General features: G+C 42.1%; 1 pseudogene; it reads right to left on the bottom strand.

Moving 5' to 3' along the window:
* Positions 1-3757: 3757 nt before the first annotated feature.
* On the bottom strand, positions 3758-6330 carry LOC139005438 (coenzyme Q-binding protein COQ10 homolog B, mitochondrial-like; annotated as a pseudogene).
* Between the last annotated feature and the right edge of the window lie 267 nt (positions 6331-6597).

Here is a 6597-nt window from a genome sequence, read left to right as displayed (position 1 = left end):
GAATATTTTGTGCCAATCCCTTCTGGCCTGCAAAGTTTCTGTTGGGGTCCTAGCTGGTTTGGCTCTGTGGCTAAAGAATCTGCCCATGGACTTGAAGGGTCACAAGTTCGATCCTGGTCAAGGGCACATGCCCCGGTTGCAGGCTCAATCCCTAGCCCCGGTTGGGGTCACTTAGCAAGAGGTAGTGTGCATGCTGAGGCCAGCTTCTGCTTGCTTGAGAGAGTTTAGGAATGCCTGCAGCATGAGCCAAGACAGGCCATTGTATGGAAACAACACTGAACAGCTTGGGAGGGCCTGAGAATTGGGTGGGGTCTCAGGGAATCACCAGGGCGGGGTGAATAGTTTTAGCCAGGTTGACGGGTGTCCTCCTACTGGCTTGGTCGGGGGAGGGCCCAGCAAAGGAACAGTGGCCTCTGCCAGCACTGCTGTCTGGGAGAAAGCTGCCCCTCCAACGCTTGCCCCAAAGCCAGACAATTCAGTTCCTCCCCATTGTCCCTGTCACCTTTCAAGCTGCTGCCCCATAGCTGGAGTTCAGAGGGAGTGAGTCTATTCAGGGCCCTTTAAGAGGAAGGACTCCAGCAGCTCTCCACACTCAGCCACAATCTCTACTGTTTTTCACAACTAGACATTATGGAGACTCCTCTTTCCAGCACTAAAATCTGGCTGGGCGTCCCGGAGTGGGGCTGGAACCCCTTGTTCCTCAGGGGAATCTCCGCAGCTGAGATATTCCTCCAGATTTTTAACCACCACCAGGCCCTGTGTCTCTGCCCTTCCTACTAGTTTTGATGTGGCTTCTTTTTATATCCGTAGTTATAGGATTTCTGTTCGGCTAGACTTCAGGTGGTTCTCAATGATGGTTGTTCTGTAGTTTAGTTGTAATTTTGATATAGTGTGGGAGAATGTGAGTACCATGTTTACCTATACTGCTATCTTGATCCCAGACTTTGGGAAGGTTTTTGATGATTGTTTCAATTTCCTTACTGTTGATCAGTCTATTTAGGTTTTCCATTTCTTTGTGAGTCAGTCAAGGAAGGTTATATATTTCTAAGAATTTGTCCATTTCTTTTAGGTTATTGTATTTGGTGGCATGTAGTCTTTTATAGTATTCTTTTATAGTTCTTCGTATTTCTGTGGTGTCACTTGTAACTTCTCTTTCATTTCTAATTTTGTTTCTCCTTTATATCTTTCTCCTTAGTGAGTCTACAGCCGTGGGCAAACTACGGCCCGCAGGCTGGATCTGGCCCATTTGAAATGAATAAAACTAAAAAAAAAAAAGACCGTACCCTTTTATGTAATGATGTTTATTTTGAATTTATATTAGTTCACACAAACACTCCATCCATGCTTTTGTTCCGGACCTCCGGTCCAGTTTAAGAACCCATTGTGGCCCTCGAGTCAAAAAGTTTGCCCACCCCTGATCTAGGCAGTTTTGTCAATTTTATTTATCTTCTCAAGGACTGAGCTCTTTGTTGCATTAATTTTTTCTATTGTCTTTTTCTTTCCTATTTTACTTAAATCTGTTCTAATTTTTATTATTGCCTTCTTTCTACTGACTTTGGGGTTCATTTGTTCTTTTTCTAGTTCTTTAAAGTGAAAAGTTAGGTTGTTTATTTGAGATTTTTCTTGTTTCTTGATGTAGGCCTGTAATGCTATAAACTTGCCTTTGGCTTCAATCTTCAAATTTTGATATGTCATATTGTTATTCTCATTTGTCTCAATGTATCTTTTGGCCTTTTCTTTTATTTCTTCTTTGATCAAGTAGTTGTTTGGTAGCATGGTTTTTAATCTCCACATATTTATGGTTTTTCCAGCTTTCTTTTTGCAGTTGATTTCCAGTTTCAAACTATTATGGTCAGAAATATGTTTGGTATGATTTTAATCTTCTTACCATTGTTGAGACTAGTTTTGTACCCAACATATGCTCTATCCTTGAGAATGTTCCATGGGCATTAGGGAAGAAAATATATTCTTATGTTCTGGGATTAAAACCTCTGTAAGTGCCCACCAGGAGGTCAAGGTTCCATTCTGGTCAGGGCATAAACCTGGGTTGCAGGCTCGATCCCCAATGTGGGGTGTGCAGGAGGCAGCCAATCAATGATTCTCTCTCATCATTGATGTTTCTACCTCTCCCTCTCCCTCTCTGAAATCAATAAAAAAAATAAAGCTCTTGCCAGAACTGGTTTGGCTCAGTGGATAGAGCGTCGGCCTGTGGACTCAAGGGTCCCAGGTTCGATTCCTGTCAAGGGCATGTACCTTGGTTGTGGGCACATCCCCAGTGGGGGGCGTGCAGGAGGCGGCTGTTCGGTGTTTCTCTCTCATCGATGTTTCTAACTCTTTATCTCTCTCCCTTGCTCTCTGTAGAAAATCAATAAAACATATTTTTTAAAAAAGCTCTCTAATTATTGATTATGTCCATCTGGTCTAATGTATCATTTAAAGTTGATATTTTCTTATTGATTTTCTGTTTGGATGACCTATTTATTGCTGTCAGGGGGGTAGTTAGCTCCCCTACAATAATTGCCTTTTGTCAATTTCTCCCTTTAGTTCTGTTAGTAATGGCTTTATATATTTTGGTGCTCCCAGGTTGGGTGCATATGTATTGAAAAGTATTATGTCTTCTTTTTTTTTTTTTAAAAAAATGCTTTTATTGATTTCAGTGAGAGGAAGGGAGAGGGAGAGAGGGATAGAAACTTCAATGATGAGAGAGAATCATGGATTGGCTGCCTCCTGCATGCCCCACGCTGGGGATTGAGCCCGCAACCTGGGCTCCACAGTCTGACGCTCTATCCACTGAGCCAAACCAGCTACGGCAGTATAATGTCTTCTTTATGTATTGTCCCCTTTCTCATTATAAAATGTCTATTTTTATCTCTTGTTGCCTTTAAATATTTTTTTTTTTTACAAAAAATAAACAAATTAACTTTATAAAGTTACCACTTCAGTCCTTACATTGATTTGTATACAAAAATATCAGTTTGAAATGCATTATTGAAAGTGAGTATACACAATAAATAGAAAATAGGGATGCATGATGCTGGAGACAGCAACCAACTTCTCCTCATGTTGCCCACTGTTGTAGACACAACTTGATACACAATCAGCACTGCTGAAAGAGCAAAGTACCTGGGAGAGGGTTGTAAACTACAAAAAATGTAGCTTAAAGCTCTGGACCACTCACCAAAAAAGCCAGGAGTTATCAGGGAGCTAACCTCACTATAGCATTGAATTATCTCCTACTACAATCAGAACAATTTAAAAATAAAAGTGCCAAGGAAACTTCATTAACAGTATTGTTAAGTCAACGTTTTTACTGTATCTGATGATTATGCAAATATCGTAACCCATGACACAGGCCCTATGACAGTAAGTTATAAATAGTCTGAATTTAATAACTTAAATGCGATAGATTATTACAATACATACTACATGAGTATCTCAACTAACCTCTTTCGGATAAAGTGATAACTAAAAGGTTTAAATTTAGTTTCAATATCTCTCAGAAAAGTGATGTCAGTATTCTAGCAATAGTGATGACATCCTGTTGACTGTAAATATGCTAACGTACACAGTACTTGATTGAATTCTATGTACATGTGCTTCCATATTCCAAGTGCAAATTTTCGATGGTGCAGGTTTATAATCAAAGCTGGGCTGAACAAATGCTTTCTAGCTTCTGAAAGCAAATGATGAAAGCACGTTCTAAAAGTGAATACACTGAAGTCACAAGTAGGTGACCAGTTCCAGTTCTTTTCTCTTTTTACGTGTGATGAATGTCATGAAGCATTAATTCCTGAGGTATATTTGTTTCTGGACCATACAGCTTACATACTCTTCTTTCAAAGGCCGCTACCATCTGCTTTATGACTTCATCGAAAAACAATGTAGCAAGCTGAGAGTGTAGAAGTGAGTGGAATTCAAAAGAAACTGAAAAATCCAAGGTACGAGTCCTTGGGTAGCTAGGCAGACCTGGGCTAAAACACCAGTCTCCAAATGATTGAAAAGCAGGATGCCTTTACTAAATGTGGTTTCACCATGGTTACTATGGATGTATAGCGCTCCAATACAGGTGGAAACCCAATTTCTAATTGTGCTTTGCAGTATCTGGTTCTCTTTGATATATTGGATTTTTTGCACCATGGAACAAAATGCTTGTAATCTTCCATTCCTGCTACTACATCATACATTTCCTGCATAGAGTATCCTATAATTCTCCTCTCTGAATACTCTTTTCTTTTGTTTATTTATTTATTTTTATTTATTTTTTTTAAATCTTTATTGTTCAGATTATTACATTTGTTCCTCTTTTTTCCCCCCATAACTCCCCTCCTTCCAGCTCCCACCCCACCCTCCACCCTCACTCCCCACCCACTGAGTTCATCCATAGGTGCATGATTTTTGTCTAGTCACTTCCCGCATCTCCCACACCCCTTTTCCCCTAAGAATAGTCAGTCCATTCCCTTTCTATGTCCCTGATTCATTATAATCACCAGTTCATTCTGTACATCAGGTTATTTATTCACTTGATTCTTAGATTCATTTGTTGATAGATGCATATTTGTTGTTCCTAATTTGTATCTTTACCTTTTTCTTCTTCTTCCTCTTCTTAAAGGATACCTTTCAGCATTTCATATAATACTGGTTTGGCGGTGATGAACTCCTTTAGTTTTTCCTTATCTGTGAAGCTCTTTATCTGACCTTCAATTCTGAATGATAGCTTTGCTGGATAAAGTAATCTTGGTTGTAGGTTCTTGGTATTCAGCACTTTGAAAATTTCTTGCCATTCCCTTCTGGCCTGCAAAGTTTCTGTTGAGAAATCAGCTGACAGTCGTATGGGTATTCCCTTGTAGGTAATTGAGCCTCTTTCTCTTGCTGCTTTTAAGATTCTCTCTTTGTCTTTTGCTCTTGGCATTTTAATGATGATGTGTCTTGGTGTGGTCCTCTTTGGATTCCTTTTGTTTGGGGTTCTCTGCGCTTCTTGGACCTGTAAGTCCATTTCTTTCTCCAGGTGGGGGAAGTTTTCTGCCATTATTTCTTGAAATAGGTTTTCAATATCTTGCTGTCTCTCATCTTCTGGCACTCCAATAATTCTGATATTAGTCCGCTTAAAGCTGTCCCAGAGGCTCCTTACACTATCTTCACACTTTCGGATTCTTTTTTCATTTTGCTTTTCCAATTGGGTGTTTTTTGTCGAATATTTGGTTTGATTCTTGTGCTCCTCTGGTCTGCTATTGGGTATAATATTCTTTATTTCAGTCCGTGTATGCTTACTTTCTAATTTCTTTATCGTAGCATCGAGGGTCTCATTAGTTTTCGTGAGGCTCTGCACAAATTTATGGCAAGCCCTCAAAATTGCGATTCTTAGCTCCATATCTTCCATTTCTGTCATGTGTTTTTGTCTCCGCATCTTATATGCTTTCTTGGTGCCCCCCCTTGTGGTCTCTGTGCGCAGTCTTGTTCTAGCCAAGCCTTAATTGTTGTAGTTAACACTAGAGGGATTTAACCACCAGGCCGACTGGCTGTAGGAATCAGCTGTGGAAAACGTCTGTCTTCTGGGGAGGCGTTATTCCAGCCTTTGCCTGAGGCGGTCGGCAAATGGCTGTGCGCAGGGCCTGGGCGGGGCGGGCTCAACAGGGCGGGGGGAGGGAGCAGCTATGGCCGCTCTCAGTCCGTCCCCAGGGGCTCTGCCTCTCTGTCCCAGCAATTGCTGCAAACCTCGGAGGGGCCGTAGCCAGACAGTCCCGCTTCTCCCATTTGAGTCTGGGTCCCTAGAGACTCGCCCGGATCTGTAGCCCAGAGTCTGAGACTCGCTCCTGATTGAAAACGACAATCGCGCCCTCAGCCGCCAGCCCGCTTTGCGCGCGCACCCTCACCACCGCACCGCCGTACCTTTAAATTTTCCACACTGCGCCTCCGCTGAGCGTCGGAATGCTGTTGTTTTTGCTTCTAGTTGAAGAGACTCTCCTCAGCCAGCCTTCCCGTGGTTCTGGTTGATGTCCGCTCCGACTCTTAGTTGTATTTTTGAAGTGGTTGTCCACGGCGGCAGTCTCCGGTGTTTACCTATGCCGCCATCTTCCTTCTCTTTTCTTTTGTTTATTAATGGTACAGCAATTTTAAAGAAAGTTCTTGCATATATCTCCTTGGGCAAAACTGAGGTATGTAGTGGAAGAGTTCTGCTCATCAGTATACACAGGAAGCTAAGTGTCTGATGTTCCGCGTAGGCCCCTGTGCCGAAATGGGGACTCCAGCTGCTACCGGCGACTTTGGACAACATCCCAAGACTGAGACCACCTTTTTCAGGACCCTCGGACTGGTTCGAGCTGCCATGATCGTCTCATTCTAAGCATTCTTTTTTTTTTTTTTTTTTTTTTTAAAATATATATTTTATTGATTTTTTACAGAGAGGAAGGGAGAGGGATAGAGAGTTAGAAACATCGATGAGAGAGAAACATCGATCAGCTGCCTCCTGCACATCCCGGTGGGGGATGTGCCTGCAACCAAGGTACATGCCCTTGACCGGAATCGAACCTGGGACCTTTCAGTCCGCAGGCCGACGCTCTATCCACTGAGCCAAACCGGTTTCGGCTCTAAGCATTCTTT

The sequence above is a fragment of the Myotis yumanensis genome, unplaced genomic scaffold, assembly GCF_028538775.1.
Source record: "Myotis yumanensis isolate MYYU_CA2020_CCGP unplaced genomic scaffold, mMyoYum1.0.hap1 SCAF_1, whole genome shotgun sequence".
Classification (NCBI taxonomy): Eukaryota; Metazoa; Chordata; class Mammalia; order Chiroptera; family Vespertilionidae; genus Myotis; species Myotis yumanensis.
The sequence above is the reverse complement of the archived record's forward strand: the minus strand, read 5'-3'. Positions and strand labels throughout refer to the sequence as shown.